General features: G+C 37.2%; 1 long non-coding RNA gene across 1 annotated transcript; it reads right to left on the reverse strand.

Annotated features, from left to right (window-relative positions):
* Positions 1-1,368: 1,368 nt before the first annotated feature.
* Positions 1,369-8,149, reverse strand: LOC144318008 (uncharacterized). The gene is made up of 4 exons (XR_013383868.1): positions 8,018-8,149; positions 5,484-5,678; positions 3,612-3,662; positions 1,369-2,076 (listed from the first exon to the last, which is right to left on the reverse strand). It is a non-coding gene; the product is annotated as an uncharacterized LOC144318008 (long non-coding RNA).
* Between the last annotated feature and the right edge of the window lie 9,701 nt (positions 8,150-17,850).

The following is a 17,850-nucleotide window of genomic DNA, read 5'->3' on the forward strand; positions in this document are numbered from 1 at the left end:
AGGGAGATCAACTAGAAAAGTCCTCAGGATTATCACACCCAAGGCATGAGCCTGGTAAGGTATTTACGTATCCTGAAACTCTAACATATCATTGGCTCAAGGCTGCTCATAGGGGCACTGACTCTTGGAAGTTTCCAGCAGAAGAGCTATGCCAAAGTCCTCAGGCAGGGTGGACAATATTTGCAAGTCTGGAAAGGTGAGCACCCGGAGGACTGGAGTAATGGACCAACGGTGTCTGCTACGTGCTTTGGGGCATAGTGGCTGTTACTGTATTAAACTCTATTACATTCTGCTTTTCATTATAGATTCTTATCTACAAGTCTGTCACCACCAAATTGTATGCTTCTTTAGAGTTTTATGTCTTAAGTATTTCTCATATTTAACATCTACTTTCCATTTTTAAGGCTTGTCCTAGACAAGGCTTACAGTAATCTTTACTGGCTGATTACATTCACCTACCAACTTTTTATCTCCCCTTCTCTTTTCAGGTTCAAGGGATGATAAATAGACTCAACTTCTTTTATCATCTATCTATCATCTATCTATCTATTATCTATCTATCTCTCATCTATGATAAACATACAGTATTATATTAGTTTCAGGTGTACAGTATAATGATTCAACAATTCTATATATTTGTCAGGGCTCATCAAGATTAAATGTACTCTTAATCCCTTTTATCTATTTCACCCAGCCCCCTACTATCCTCCCTTCCGTCAACCTCCAGTGTGTTCTCTGTATTTAAAAGACTCAATCTCTTGATTAGGAGAGTGGCAAAGAATTTTGCAGTTATGTCTTTTTAATTGTCATAAGGGGCACAGCTCACCTGCAGTAGATCACATGACTTCAAAATCAGTCTCCACATTGACCAAAGAGTATTATTTTTAGTGTCCAGATTCTATCATTTTCTCCCCATGCCTGTGCTCAAAATATTTCAAGCCTTCCAATCCATATTGCATACAGATAGCTCCGTTTGATGGCGCCACTGCCTGTCTAGTTTGTTCTATCTCTTTCCTCTATATACATACATTCTAGCAATACCAAGGTACTTATAATTCTTATAACGCCAGCAACTTTTACACATTTTTTTGTCTCTTAATATAGATCTCCCTTACTCCAATCAAGATGCACACACACCCACACCCCCTTCTTTCTCCCTTTGCCCACCACTGAATCTGGGACCACATTTCTTTTTAGGGCAATCCATATAACTAATACATAATTCTAGTCTGAATATTTGTCTCTGCACGAGATTCAGCTCCTTGAGGATATAAATGATGATATCTTTTAACATTTATATTCGCAATGCTAAGTGTAGGCCTAACAAGTGGTAAATTATAAACAAAATATGTTAAACGAGTGAACGAATGCACTTAATCATTGTTGTATTTGCTACTCGACAGTGCCTAGTTTTTCCATAGAGCCAGAGAGGGGAGAGGGTACAAGGAAAAAAAAGTAGGATGTAACTGAAAGAACACAATCTTTCAAATAGACCAAATGTATCTTATGCTCGAACTTTCTTTCTGCTCTTTGCTATGTAAGTGACTCAGAGCAAATTACATTAACCTTCAAATCCATTTTCCTCTTCGTAAAGAAAGGGATGATCCTATTTCTCAAAGGCAGGATTGGAAGTGCATGCACACATGCATGTACACATATATTTAGTCACATGTCACACCCCACCCCTACCCCCGCTACAAGGCACAATGCCTAGTGAGCCTTTTGGTTTTGGAAGCATCAAATTCCTCATTTGGATGTGTTACTCCAGACTATTTGTTGATAGATGCAAAGAGCTGCTGGTTTTGAGTGAGGCACAGAACAAGAGAAAGCTCTGCAGCAGATCCAGGCGGCTGTGGCCTCTGCTCTATCACCAGGACCACATGATCCAGCAGATCCAATGGGGCTTAAGTGCCAGTGGTGGACAGAGATGCTGTTTGGAGCCTTTGGGAAGTCCTTGTAGGTGAGTTATCGCACAGGACCTTGGGATTTTGGAGCAAAACTCTGATCTCTTCTGCAGATAAACAGTTCTTGGCCTGTTACTGGCCCTGTAGCCAGTAGAGAGTCTTGATTACAGATCTAAAATTGAATGAAACACAAGTTAAATATTTCCTTGTATTGTAGACCTGAATAGTTCTGTTATGAAGAAATGTAGAGAGGAAAACAAATCTAATCAGTATGCTATCCTTTTAATTGTCAGAAAGTTTATAGATTATAATAACAATGAATTAAATCTTAAATCAGAATTATTTTCATATGGCCCTCAAAAATGATTTGTGTGCAGTGTATTATATATTGTAAAAAAAGTTATATAACATTGCTAATGAGTAGTTTTTGACCTGAGAATAGAATCTGTGATTGGAAAATGGTTGATTTATTATGAAATGAGAGTAAGTCAAAATCCATCCAGGTATGGATGTGAAACATCTTATTTGTTCTTTGAGATATAAGGAACTGGGCAATACTTTATCATACTAGGAAACTAAAAAAAGAAAAATACTAGGAAACTTCTTTCCTTTTACATTTAGATGATATTATTCTCCATCCAAGATTTTCTTTCTATTTCCTATATTTTTAATAGGGAGGAAATTTTCTAGAGTAGGGATATAAAATAAAATCAGATATTACTTGAGGTCTACTCTTGATAAAACAACCTGGCAATCTTTGGAAGTGAAATATAATCTCTTCAAGGTCAATGAACTGTGTCCAGAGGTTTTTGGTGATTTTCTTGTGAGACATTAAGTATTTCACTGACAAAGTGAATTCCCTTAGGGAATGATTACCCTATTATGGTTCACCTCAGTTTCCCCTTTGAAATGTAAGATACAGAAGATTCACTTCAAACCAACACTACAGACTTACTTTAGTCTTATTAACTTGTGATTATCAGCTATGTGGTAAAACTATATAATTTCTCTTAGTTATTACTATTTGGACAATGCTTATCTTACAAGTAGGAGGAGGAAAGGAACTGACAAACATATTTTAATTCTTCTTAATTGCTTTTCAATGATTATGTGGTTAATACTTCAACGAAAGCTTTATAAATGAGATAATTACAGAAATACTGCATCTAAGACAATTTTTATTATCTATTTGAGTGCCTTTGCACTTTAAAATAATCAAAAAAATGCCTCAGACTTTTTCTGAAGTTTGAAGAATGTTAAGTAGGGGCACCTGGGTGGCTCAGTGGTGGAGCATCTGCCCTCGGCTCAGGTCGCAATCCCAGGGTCCTGGGATCGAGTCCCACATCGGGCTCCCTGCAGGGAGCATGTTTCTCCCTCTGCCTGCGTCCCTGCCTCTCTCTGTGTGTCTCTCATGAATAAATAAGTAAAATCTTTAAAAATAAAATAAAATAAGATAAAAAGCATTAAGTAGCAATAATACTGAAACCTTTCTTTTCCTTTTGTCCCCTCACGTCTCCTGGCCCCCAACTCCAAGAAACTAGAGCACTGTGTAGACTTTTCTACATAGAGAGAAGATTATACTTTCTTTTTTCTGTAACATGTTGACACGTCTGCTATGCTCTCTTCTATTAGCTATAGAGCTTTGGTTACCAAACCGTGGGTGATAACAAGAAAGGATTTCAGTAGTTAAAATGTTTAAATACATACCTCAGCTTGTAGGTTGCCTGTTCTCTCTTGAATACGTTTCCCCATTGCTGCCTAAGTGGGAGTCAGACAAGTTGTAAAGTTATTATTATGTATGCATTGATGTACACATGAAGCTATTAACACAGAAATCTTTGACAGGGCAAACTTGTAATGACTTCCCCAAAGCTGTTATCTTGAACTGTCTCTACATTTTCCTTTCCTTTTTGTTGAACAGATCTTTTTAGGAAAAGGGCATACCACATATAGAGTCAGAAAACATTTAGATTTCGCCTTTTTGTAGGTTCATAGCAGCCAAACTATTTCATTTAAAAAGTGTGAAAAAAATAATGCTTCTGGGCTAAGAATATATGCCAAGTTTACGCCAGCATCACATTTTTTATGGCTGATTTATAAACCTCTCAAAAAGGATGGAAATGCTGACACATTAATAACTCTAGCAGAATAAGTCCTGCATACTCCAAGAAAAGAAAAAAATAGAGAAAAGAAATAATGGACAATTCCAGTCCAAAGAATGGAAGTTTCTTTAAAAGGAGAGGGGATATTTTATGTTTTGCACAAAGAATTTCACTTTTTATACTTGTTTTGGTAAGAAGTAATAATAGATTATTTAACCTTAACAATAGTATTTCCTATCATTTTATCTATTCATTTTAAGTAATCCAGTATTAGAGTGATATTCAAAAAGATAATTGATAGGGATGCCTGGGTGGCTCAGTGGTTGAGCATCTGCTTTCGGCTCAGGGTGTGATCCCTGGACCCCGGGATCGAGTCCCACATCAGGCTTCCTGCAGGGATCCTGCTTCTCCCTCTGCCTGTGTCTCTGTCTGTCTCTCTCTCCCTTTCTCTCTCTCCCTCTCCATGTCTTTAATGAATAAATAAATAAAATCTTAAAAAAAGATATTGAAAGTTTTAATGCCATTAAACATGTTTTTTCTTTTGAAATAATATGTTAAATTTCAACCCTGTAAACCCTAAATGATAATAAAAGAAGGCAAAATCTTAAATATAAGCATGGTAATCCCTATGCTTTTAAATTAATCCAGTAAAAGATCAAATATATTTGAAAATTATAATACCTACTTTCTATTGGTACAGAAAATAAAAAGATACTATAATAGTACTTCCTAGAAGGTAAACTTGACACCATATGCTCAAAACCCTACAATTCATGCATGTAGACTCAATCATTACATTTCCAAGGCCTAGCCTTGGTTTTTAATTAAAGATTTGGTTAAATATTTATAAATCGATATTGTTTTATATTATTTTAAAAATTATAAACAATGAATAACAATAAGGAAGACATTAATTACAGTGCATAAACAAATGTAATATTTAATAAACTCAAAGAACCATCCTTGAAAGATAAATAATAAACTGAAGCAACTGGTACAAGTAAAAACATAACTATATAAGTATAATGATATAACAGGACATCAAAAATGGAAATTTTTGTTAGCCACTTACATAAAACGTGCTAAAATCTTTGCCTTATCACCAAATGCATGCTTACAAGATAAATTCCATAGAATCTAATCTAAAAATTTTGAGTTTCCTCAGCTACTTTGAGATTTCATGAGAGTGAATGAGGGATAATTCTTATGAGGACATAATATTCATAAAGACTGTGTTTTGGGTTTCATGCTTTCGGTCATCCCAGTTGTGAGAGAATTTCTTGCCCTCTTTCATCAAACCTGTAGTAGAGATATCCTCTGGAGGTCCACAAAGAGCTTACGTGTGACCCTCCACCATTAGAAGGCGGGACAAATGGTGGTCTAACTCCCACCTACAAACATCTAGGATAAATGTGGATCTAGGATCACTGCCTTGGTGTTTGATCTGGTTAGAGCCCTGTTCTATGGGGGAACTTACAAGACTGGACTTTGTTGTCATTTAGATGAGGACTGTCAGGAATAGACCACGTAGGTCTTGTCTCCTTGGGCTGCCCAGAGCGGAGGCTCCAGTGAGAAGAAGTTGGCAGTTGAACACTTCTGAACAACAGCTCCGAAGTTGGCTGAGCAATGAGTGCTGGGCCATCACCTTCCTCATTTACCTGGGATAAGAGAACTGGGGAAGAGAAGAGTCCGCAGGGTCCAGGAAAACCCAAGGTCAATGAAGTCAAGCAACATAGGCTTACCACATTTTTGGAGATAATTTTTGAAAGCTAATACTCCGCAACAGCACTTTAGTGAAAATTAAATTGATCGACTGGGAGAAGGGTCAGTTCACTTTGCACGGAGAAGCCTCAGATGGCTTTATTGTCAGAGAACTCTACCTTTGAGTCTGGCGGTGCCAATGATTAGAATGAATAATCTCAGACAAATTAATTAACCTCTTCAAACTACAGCTTCCTCATCCATTTTGTAAAGGGGATAATAATGCTACCTAACTCCCAGAGTTAGAGTGAGGATTAAGTGAGATAATGAATGCAAAACATTTAATCCAGTGTCTTGTAAGTAGTAAATGCTCAGTAAATCTTAATTATGTTATTATCATTATTTTGCTTGTCATGCAGAACAAAACACCTGGGAGGATCAGAGGGCTGTGCCAAGGCAAATGTCGCCGAGGAGCCTTCTTCATTTATGGCTGTGACGCTTCAAGAAGCCTCGTAAACCAAGGCCATCGAGACGTCGAACTTCCAATGTTTTGAAAGTGCTAAAATGCATTTTTTTTCCAACAAAACTCTCAAGCTTCCTGCAGATTGCCAACTCGGAAGAAGACAAACAAACTGCCATTTCTTGGAATGCCAGCAATAAATGGAAATTCCACAAAAATATCTGTGTCCCCACTGGGAGTGTGGCACCAAAAACAACATCCGCTATTTATTCTCGGGACAGTTTGTACCTTGCTAGAAAATGACACAGGGACTCCCTTGCTGTCTTCGGTATTATTTAACTAGGAGGGATGTAAAGTTCATCACCTCTCCATTTGAACTCTGTTCCTGCCAGTGTCACAAATGGTGTCATCAGCGGGGAAGCTCACAAATGTTTGTAATTAAAAAACAACTTTGCTCCCAGGCACGTGTGCAGTCTGTATATAGGGAGAGATGCTTTTCACCATATGAAGGCTCAGGCTCTAGCACAAAATTTTGGAAAATTAAATTAAAACTGTGTGTATTGTTTTCCTGAAGGCCCGTTAGTGGCTTGCAGTGAGTCTGCGTGACTGTGGCTCTGGACGCATGGCTTTGAATCCCCGATCTATAATTTACTGAGCATTCATGCTCCTTTCATATATAAATATTCGGCTTGGCAAATCTGATTTCTTTTACCACCAATCCCTGTGATTCATTTTCTACAACTATGTGGTGTGGGCCCCCTGCGGAAAGCCTGCTATCGTCCTCCCTGCTGCTCTGTCCACCTGTTTAGAATTTACATCCAAAATTCATCTAAAACATACCATTTTCCCCCTGGAGAATAGCGAGTTAATATATTTACAAATTCCAGATGAACTAGATATGTTCTGAGGGCTTTGCAATTTCATATTTTGGAAACTCCACTTTGATGGAGCTGGCAATGTCTACTTTCCAGAGTCAAATCAAAACAGAACCCCCTCCTAAAATGAAGCCCAAATGAAACAACACACAAAAAAAGAATTCCTCCCATGCACGTTTCATAAAACACCGCCCCCCACCCCCTTTCACCAGGGTGTTCAACATGCCAGAACCAGACACAAATGATTATATGCACTTTAGGTTAGATTTTTCTTAATAAAAACAGACAGAATTAATTTTCATGGGAATTATGCAATTTTTCTGAAGTTCTGGGCTCCCTGGCTCCTCAGGCAGCTCTCCATAGATGGCAGCTCCAAGCTCCACTTCCTTCTTCCCTTCTTCCTACTAAATTGCATTAGCATAGATTACTTTGGAGTGAACATTGTAGGGACTTTTTTAATCAACGCCAGGAGAGCCTTCCTGCTTGTAAGCTGATTCATAAGTTTCTCTGTCCTGTTTCTGGAGATAGTTTCCATGGAGGGACACAAGTAGGGGGCGAGATGGCAGGGCTTCTTTAATTTAATAGGCTCCTGCTCGAAAGCTCCAGCTTCTGGAAAGAATTCTGAAAAACAGATGTCTGCCCTCCAAAGTGAAAAACGTGCATCTGTTTCTTAAATGTCAAAACAATAATAGTGAAGTTCCAGCAGACACACGGAAAGGTGTGAGTGGGTGTTCTACAACCGGAGAGCTGGGCCTTATTTTTAGACAGCTGAGCAATCCCCTGAGTTATCTTAACGTGCAGACAGTGAGGAAGGCCAGGAAAAAGAAGCTGAGGATGAGGTGGGCAGGCAGAGATTGCAGTTTATTGGAGGACTTTAGTTGTTGTCTCGGGTGCTACAGGTTTGTGATGCAAGTGTACCTCTCTCTTTAAAGATCCCACCCGGGGTTTCTTCCCATCACTTGATTGTAGACTTACCTGAATTCATTAGTCACCGTTTCCCTATCTCTCCATCAGTACATCGCTGGGTTTCTGTTACCTGTGTACCAGTTTGTTTTCTTCCGAACGCCTGCATTTACGGAATGTGGTCAGGAACTGATAGGGTCCAGAATAAACTGGGTTGATTATTTCTTCCTGTGCAGGACGCAAGCTGGCAGGAAGGAAATCCCACCTTTTTTCCTCTTCAAAAATAGTGTTTTGACTGTTATAGAAGCGAGAACACATAGAGAGGAGGTTAGCTAGAGTGTCAATATTTCCTATACGGAATGATAAACATTTTAATGTAATTAAGCGTTAGGATTAATTTGTTAATCCTTATATTTTCCTTTGTCCATTCAAGAGATGTATCTCTAATTAAATTTCCCTTTGGCCACACTAATGAAAAGAATATCATCTAGAACTCTAGCCATAGTCAGCATGTGTGGGCAGTGCTGATAAGGCTGGGTAATTGCAGGATTAATAATTGGCTTTTTATTGAAGCTGAAAGCTATGCACTGTATAGAAACTCACTGAATTACTTGAAATCACATCTATGGACTCTTTGCTTTGTGCTGTTTGCTTTGTACTGCTTCTTCTAATAACTCCCTTTTCCCTTCTTTGTGTTTCTCTGATTTTTGCACGCAGGGTAACAGTCATGCTACGGCTACTCAATTGTTTCCAGGTCGTCCTCTTATTATTGGTTTTACATAATCCCCATAAGCAAGAAGTGCAATTTAAACTGCAGCGGTGGTTCTGTGATTAAGAATACTGACTTTTACTATCTCCAACTCAGTTTCCTTATTTATAGTGCAGACCAGAGAGTAATTGCTAATGTGGCCAGTAGACGGGCATCCCTCTCAAATCTTGCAGGGATAGGAAATAGTCTTACAACAATGCTCAGAGTCTGTTATCATGCTGCTAATATACACAGTGGTATAATTTTGTGTCTTTACCTTGATGGAACTGAGATGGGGCTTGGGAGGGGTGCTAATCACGAGGAACCATCGTCTATCTACTCTCTTCACCTTCTTAAATATGGAAACAAAACCTTTATAGCTTGGTACACACTCTTTCTTAGAAAATCCTACTGACCCGGTCATCAGTCAGGTCACTTTACAGCAATATAAGAATGTACTGGAAATAACCCTGATGCAGGGCAGTGGAGAGAATGCCCTCCTGAATTGAAGCTATTTGTAACGGCTTGCACAAGATATTCTTCAAATACTGGAAACAATAAAAGCTAAACGAAGGGTTGGTTCTACGGTGCTGTCTTGCACGAGAAAATTTGGGAAACTGCCACTCATTTTATGTTTTGTTCTGTGAACCTGCAAACATATAAGATGCCCATGGAATGTGTCCTGGTGGACTTCACTTCTCCTTTGTGTGACAAAGGCCTCTACATTCTGTGTAACACGCTCTATTCCCTTACCTTCAGTGTTCGTTATCCAGTTATCTGAAGACCAAAAATGGGTAGGTAGTATGGTTAGGGTGAAAGCGAAATCTCCAGAAACTCCCAAGCCCTACAAAATACTTTTTCCCCTTTTGTTTTAAAGAAAAAAAAAAAAAAAAAAAAAAAGAAAAGAAAAGAAAAGAAAAAAAAAAACCCAAAACAAACAAACAAAAAAGCCGGTGTGTGGTAATTTCTGTAGAAAAACTCTGATGATGAAAGATGATAAAGTAGACTGCATCGATGACAATTAATTTTCCGCTATAAGCAACTAAGTCAACTCTTCGCCTGATTAGTTGGGGCCACTGCCCGTTCTTCCTCTTCTGGTGATTCAAGTCATAAAGGCTTTAGGATCTACGATTCTCTACAGGCTCTGCTTTTGTTAATATTTGTCGAGCCCTAAAATACTGAATGGCTTCCTTGAGAACTTTAAGTATATTATTATTCTTATTTTGGGCATCTTAATCATTTAATATTCCTTTGCTATCTTCAGATATTAATATTTATTAGCATTATCTAGTTAGAGCTTTATTTCATACTTGGGGGATACATTTTCTAACATCATTTACATAGTTAGTGCTCATGATTTCCAATGCACTTAGCAAAAGAGAAGATTAATCTCTGTAAGTAAAATGTAAACTAAGTACAGTTAAAAATGAGGTGCTGAAATTCAAGGGCAAGTGAAGTGCATGTAGTTCTTTCACACCACAGATTAACAAAGTATGTTTTCATGCATCATTCTTTGACTCCAGATTGACTTTAAAAAATCCTATTTGGACCCTCCATGCGAGGGCAACACAAACATTTCTTTTGTTTTTATAATCTTTGCTTATGGCTTGCCCTGATGAAAAGAAATAGTCTTCAAAGATTATCTGCTACAAATTTCCATAAAGAATGTGATTTATCCTGCACGATGTGTCCATTAACTATTACTGTTTTCAATCTGTCAGCCCTTCAACAATCTTTCCCTTAAATTCGTATGCAAAGCTTGTAAAAAACATCTTATTGACTCTTTTATTATTCAGCATGTTAATTTAATATTTTTTGAAAGCTAATAAAATCTAAATGCCGAAGGAAAATGGAACTGTTTACAATTCAGCAAGACTGAAATACATCAAATTCAAAAATTTTTCCAAGAGTGTAGGAGATCATTTATTAACATAAATGTTTAAAGAGGATCCATGTGGGGGGAAGGAGAAGGACACTTTGCAATCTTAGTTCTCTTTGTGACAGCAGGAAGTAACTTAAAAAACACAAAGTTAGGAAAGGAGAGAATCAAAAGAAACCAAGGTGAACTGTGCATTATAGATGCCAAGAAGGATCATATCCCCCAGCTACGTGTTATCCTAAGACAAGAGTAGGAAGTCTGCTTTTTTAGAGCGTTTAATTCTTTAAGCAGAATTGTTAGATCCAACTGGAGGCTGATGAGATTATAACCGTACACAGGTATGCACACACAAACACACACATTTGTGAGTCATGGTGGGGGTGGTTGGAATTGATATACTTCAGTGCTCTTTGGCTCGTGATGAGAACCATTGCCAGGTCTGATATTGCCCAAGGAATTAGAGGCAGTTAAGGAAGTAATGCCTGGCATGGTCTTCTGATTATTTAGAACTTGGGTGATAGAGAAGTATGTAGGCATTTTGTTTAGCTGTGCCATATGTCTAAAGCTGAAACACATCAATATACACACATGCATGTCCACGCACACACACATACACACCCCAAATAAATAAGCAAAAGTAACCAAACAACAGCAAAACAACAAACATAAGAGACAGCCAGCGGGTCAACATATTTTTTAGTTGACTAGAATTTGGTTAATGGTGTTAATAACATTAGAGTCATGATGTCAATTGTTGCACTGGCCCTTTTTGTTTGGCATAGAGAAAAACCGTTGCACAAATTATGCAGCTTTACCAGGAACTTCAGTCATCTGTGCCCGGAGTAGTGAAATCCACAGCCGTTGCTTGGGAAGACAATTCTAAAACGAGGGTTATCTGCAATTCAACGATACGAGCAGCATTGTTAAAAAATGGTGAACAGAGAAAAGGACTAACAAAGCAATGGTGCCCAGAAAGGGTTTCTGTGAATTGTCTTCCCAGAATAAATAAATCAAATATAAATTGAGAAGAACAGAAAAGATAGATTTCAGCAGGACTTTAGATGAAGAGATTTGGGGGAAATGTTATGAAGAATGTTATGTTTGGAGATGTAATGAGTTGTAGAGGGGTGGTCAGTAACTAAAGATACTATTAAAGATGGGACCAGATGAGTGGTTATTTAGAGAGCAATCTGATTCCAGCTTTAAAAGTGGTTTCAGTTTTATTTTGGAGATGACTGTGAATAGTGCAGGCTCCTGAAGAAATAGTATGAAAGCAAAGCTAGGATAGGTTAAGTGCACTTCTGGGTAGCGTACCGTAAAGGAGGTATATTATAAAAAGTTCTACAGACAGAAAAGCATTAATTTTAACTTATACTAATTATTCTATAGCCATGCTTTTTATGAAGAGGGAGATGTTACAGATGTAAAGGAGGTTATTACAGGTCCAGAGATGGTGTCATTTTGGAGCATAAGTTGTGGCTTCTGGCAGACCAGAAAACGGAAAACATAGATTATTGCAAGACTCTTTCAACCTCTCTGGGTGTCCATTTTTGGTATAATCAAAAGACTAAAAATAATTTCTAAGAGTGTTTTAGATTTAGAATTTTATGATAGATGAGCTAGTAATATTGCAAATAATGGATCTGTGCATATTTCTCCATATCAGGTACTTTTATGGAGTGTTAGGGATGGTTTCAGTATTTGGGGACTCCTTGGGTCAGAGAACTTGGTAGCTCATTGACATTGGGGGGAAGATGTGGATGGACTTCTCCAATTCACTTTAGGTGGCTTATTGGCTTATTCTTTTCCTTTTGTGTGTGTGTGTGTGTGTGTGTGTGTGTGTATTTATTGAATTATTTTACTATCCATATTTATTTTGAGAATGAAACTTTTGGCTCCCAAACAGCATATTCTTATCAAAAAGGAAAGAAATACGGTGAAATTTGACAAAAGTATAAAAGCCGACTCATTTTGCTTTCAATGTTCCTGTGGTATGACTTTATTTTTATTTTTATTTTAGAAAGAGGAAGAGAGAAGTGAGTGAGGGGTAGAGAGAGAGGGAGGGAGGAGAATCCCAAGCAGGCTCCACACAGGGATCGATCTTATCACTCTGAGATCATGATCTGAGTCAAAATCAAGAGGCAGACACTTAACGGACTGAGCCCCCCAGGTGTCCCACTCTTGTGTCATTACATTTTTTTTTTTAAAGATTTTATTTGTTTATTCATGAGAGACACAGAGAGAGAGAGGCAGAGACACAGGCAGAGGGAGAAGCAGGCTCCATGCAGGGAACCTGATGTGGGACTTGATCCCGGGATTCTGGGATCATGCCCTGAGCCGAAGGTAGATGCTCAACAGCTGAGCCCCCCAGGCATCTCTGTTATTACATTTTTATGGGTGAAATGGAAAGTAGTAGATTTTGTTGATTTGATATTCAGGCATTTAAAATAGCCCTGATGCAACTGAGCTTGAATCCTTCTTATAGGTTCTGAAGAGAAATTGCAGTAAGACTTTTGGTCACAATAGTCACCTACCTAGAAAGCCTGAGGCAAGGGAAATCCACAGCCAGCTGAAGTAGGTTTTTATTTATTTATTTATTTATTTATTTATTTATTTATTTATTTATTTATTTATTTATTTTTAGTAGGTTCTTAAGTATGACGCTGTTACAGATAAAACATTCCTTACAGAGGTTGGCTAATGGTATTAAAAAAAAAGAGATTTTACTACTTTAACATCAATGGCAAAGTTTATCTTAATGAAGTCAGTTCACATCTTATTTTCCATTGATAACACCTGTGCTGACCTAACTGCTTTGTATATCTGTAGCATCTCAAAGAAATAGAGATACTGAATTAATAGTCACTGTTCTAGATGCCTGCCTGATGCCTTGGCGAACAGGAATGTGTATGTGTGTGGAGATGTGTGAGTGTGGGCACGCGCGCACACACGGTTTTCTCTGTGCTCCCCCTCATTTTACCCTAGAACAAAACTAGTCCGCTCTGATTTAGGGTAATTGTCACCTGGGAGTCTTTCCCCAGACATGTATTATAAAGACACAGGGAGAACCCCAAATCTAGTACATATATCAATCATACGCACTCTCAAATCTTGCATATATTTTCTTGTGCCTCCTTTGTTTTTTTGCTATGTTTATTAGCATATGGACCAAGCATCAAATTTAGGACAAACTTCACCCCAGGGACATTTTTCTCTCTTTTTCTCTACCTTCTTTCTACCTTGTTTCCAACACCCATAATCCCTTCTAGCTTTGTTTGGTGTATAATCCACTCTATTGCTTTCTTTACCTGTTAGCACCTATATTATAATGATGGGCTTAGTTTCCTGGCTTTACGCTAGAGTAAATGGCCTTGAATTAGTTAACTACTTGGATGGCACTTAACAGAAGCCATACAAATTGGATTGAGAAAAATAGAGGAGTATAATGTAAAGATTGAGAAGTGGTTAATGGAACCCAAAGGCTGGAGTATAGCAAGTCATAGACACAGGATCTGCAACTCTAACCAAGGTCCACAGAGGTTTTTCTCTTTGTTGTCTTTGTTTCTTTATCTTTTTTTTTTTATTTTTTATTTTTTTATTTTATTTTATTTTTTGTTTGTTTCTTTATCTTTATTCACTTCAGTATTTTCTCTCTTTGTAAATCAGCTGTCCCTGATTCTATCCTCATGACAAAATACAATATGGCTAACCTGGAGCTCAAGAGTCTATACATCATAGTTCCAGCTATGTGGAGAATGGCTCTGAACTCCCTTCCCAAATTTGCTGGGGAGAAAATTTGATAATTCCAGCTTGGACTGAGAATTCACCACTACTCTAATCAGCCAGAGTCAGGGAGCAGAGTCAAAACATAAACTTGACTGCTGAGGGACCACTATTACAGTAACTATTGGACAGGATCTTTTTATTAGAAGCACAGAGACAATTATTTTTATCTCTGAACCCCTAGCTGGCACAATCTTGGCATATACCTTTCAAACATTTTTGAAGAAATGAATTAAGAGAAAAATTGACTCTCTCTTAGATTCACTAGTATTTACATTCCTGAATTAGAATTTCTCAGGTTTTAATTTCTTTGCCATAACCAGAAAGGGCAATTGCCTTGCCAGCGCAATGATGGCATTTTGACAAAATTGTTTGTAATTTTTTGCTGGATTAAACAATTTTCTGGAGTCACATTAAAAAATAACATTTTTCAACAGAGGAGAAATATGTGATTGTTCCCATGTGTTCATTTTAGGATTGGGTTAAATGTCTTATTACCCCTCTCTATCAGAAAGAAGAAAGGCCCAATTTTTTCCTATCAGACTTGCTGCCTCTTTTGCATTCTGTTTTTTCAGGTATGTTTACCTGAAAATGTAAGTGACATGCCAGTGTTTTCTACCTTGAAGTTCTAACTGTCCTTGAAAGGTCTGCAGCTGCCATTTTAGCGGTTTGGGCAATTTTTTGTTTCTCTATTTTTTTTTTTTTTTCTGATAAGGAGCGATGACATTATCGCTATAGGCATTGATCCATCGATATTACCAACATTTTCTTAGAAAATTCATCCTCTAGTTTAGACATTCTTACATTTTTATCCAGCAGTCCTCACAACTAATATTTGTGTACCTCAAATTTATAAAATTAGAATATAGTGGTGAGATCTAATAATATGAGGACTTCTAAGAAAACAATTAAGACTCTGGCAACTATATAAAGATAAAGAATAATTAGAAAAAATATTGCAAAAAAAGTCACACTATAAGCATATTATATTAAATTTGGGAACCAATCTAGATGACTAGATTGTAATTATTTTTAAATAGTCTTTACTATTCTAAGTTTTATAAGGTTTGCATAAATAAGTTCTGTGAATTTGAAGCAGTTCCTGTTGCTAAGACTAATCACTTCAGAATTGCTAAGTTTTATTTACTAATATCAGCAAAGATGCATATTCCTACTATTAAAGGGCAGTCTACCTCTTCCCCAAATTTTTCATCTGAAGCTTAATATCATAGGAATGTATTTAAAGGTCACATTAGCGTGCATTCCCTTGGCTTCCACCCTTTTGAATCATGTAGGAAATTAGGGCAGAGTTGATTTCCTGTAGCTTATGAAGAGTCAAAGTACACAGCCTGTGCAGATGGTGTGAGCTTGCTATTTAAAAAGCCCACTACTTACTTAGACTGAGTAATGAACTCAGGAACCACACCCAGATCCCAGCACCCACTGTAGAGAGACACATTCAAGGACATTAACAATCCATCTATTGTTTTACAGAAGCATTTTTTTAAGTCCTAAGAGTAAGGCATCGTCATTAACAAGGGCAGTGGAAAGTATGTTTCAGTATTAATATCTCATGCGCCCAGGGAATTAAGGTTCTTAATTCTCACTTAAAAAGAAATGGCCAGATTTCTCCCCACACATATACCCACGTATAAAAATGAAAATAGAAGTTTGAGGTAATTATAACTTTGATGTATTCTCCAACTCCAAACTTTGTTTCACCCTCAGAGCAAAATCAAGTGTCAGCCTTTGTGTTTCTATTCAAATTGCCTGAAATACTTAGAATTTTGAGTTATCTAGGTTCTTGATAAAGCTCTAGAAATCAAAGAGATGATACAATTGGACAAAGCAACAACTTTACAAATATTACATTAGTCAGTGGAAAAAGATTTCTGATCTGCGCCTCCTTCTGCCCCGTCATGTCTATACTAAGGAGTGTCTGAAGACAAAACAGAGGGAATCATAAGTACAAAGGCTCTAGAGCAGGAGTTGGCAAGATCAGAGCATAGAAAGAAATGAAAGCATGAAGGGGCTTCATGGTCATGCTGGGACATTGGTATTTTATTAAGAACGGATAATACTGGAGGTGTTAGAGCAGGGGAGGGATATAACCTGATGTCCATGTGTTGAAATGATCATTGGGTTAAGTCAAGAAATTGAGGGTGGTGGGAAGTGGGAGTAATTGGTACAATAGAGTTGAGAAAGGATGGATGGTGATTTAGACCAAGGTAGTAGCAATAGCTATAGAGAGAAGCAGATAGATTAAAAATATACTTGGAGGCAACTCACTAAGTCTCTGAACCTAAGGCATGTTCCTTGGGCTAACTTTTGGGCAGTATCTTTCCATTTTTCCTAATCTAGCTATAGTGGACTTTTCATAATTACTGAATCTACCTTTCTATTAACCTCAGCGTTTTTGCACATGATGTATTTCTGTGTGGAATATCCTCCCTTCTCTTCAGCTAAGTGATTCACTCTTCTGCTGATTTTATTTAAAAAACCTTAAATGCCATTTCCTACCAAAACTTCCCTGAGATTGCTTTTTATATTTTAAACTATTCCTTGTATTTCTTCAAGGCCCTTATCTTTCATGACTTCTCCAATAGTCCGTCCATACTATATATATTTGTCATTTTTGCTTCCTTAGGTCCTAGCCTCGTACCTAGAGTGTAGTGGGAATTCAATAAATATTTTGGCTAAATAATTGTCCACATCCTTCTTTTCATGAATTACAATATACATTAGTCTATTATAGACTAGAAGACTGAAGTCTTCATGCATTTACACACATACACATGAATACACACACACACACACAAACACAACTTTGTTTAAACCAACATTTCTTGGCGTTTTGTGTTCATGGAGTTCTTTTTTTTTTTTTTTTTTACATTGTTCATTATTTTGTAATGGGAAAGCAAAACATACTTGGAGAAATGCCGTGTTAGATTATGAGTTTTGTGGGAAATCTTATTTTCTACACAGTTTTAACCAGTTAATATTAAAGAATGCTATTTCAATTTTCTATGACTTTGGAGAGATTATTTTAACCTCACTTTGCCATAGTTTCCTCTGGCAAAATGAGGATAATACTGATAATTCTTTCATTGAACACTGAGCGTGAGCGAGCTCACACATATATGAACAGAGTTTAGAATGGTGCCCTGCACATAGGAAGTGCTCATTAGACATGAAGTATTTTTATAATAAGTAATTTGCTACAGTCTAATTGTATCTTTGGGGGGATGAGATCTTAAATTATAAATAAACCTATAATCCAGGTTTCCTTGAAATGTGTTTTCTAAAAAACAGTTTCATAACAAAACATAGAAAACCTTGAACACTGTTCAAATTCCAATTCTCTTTCTTTCCTTCTAAAATGTTTTCATCAATTTCTGATTTGCTTCAATTTCCGTAGAACCTAACATGTATACATAACAATGTACTTAAAATATGTATTTTTGGTTACCTATGTCACAGCTACATAAATTATGA

The sequence above is a fragment of the Canis aureus genome, chromosome 8, assembly GCF_053574225.1.
Source record: "Canis aureus isolate CA01 chromosome 8, VMU_Caureus_v.1.0, whole genome shotgun sequence".
Classification (NCBI taxonomy): Eukaryota; Metazoa; Chordata; class Mammalia; order Carnivora; family Canidae; genus Canis; species Canis aureus.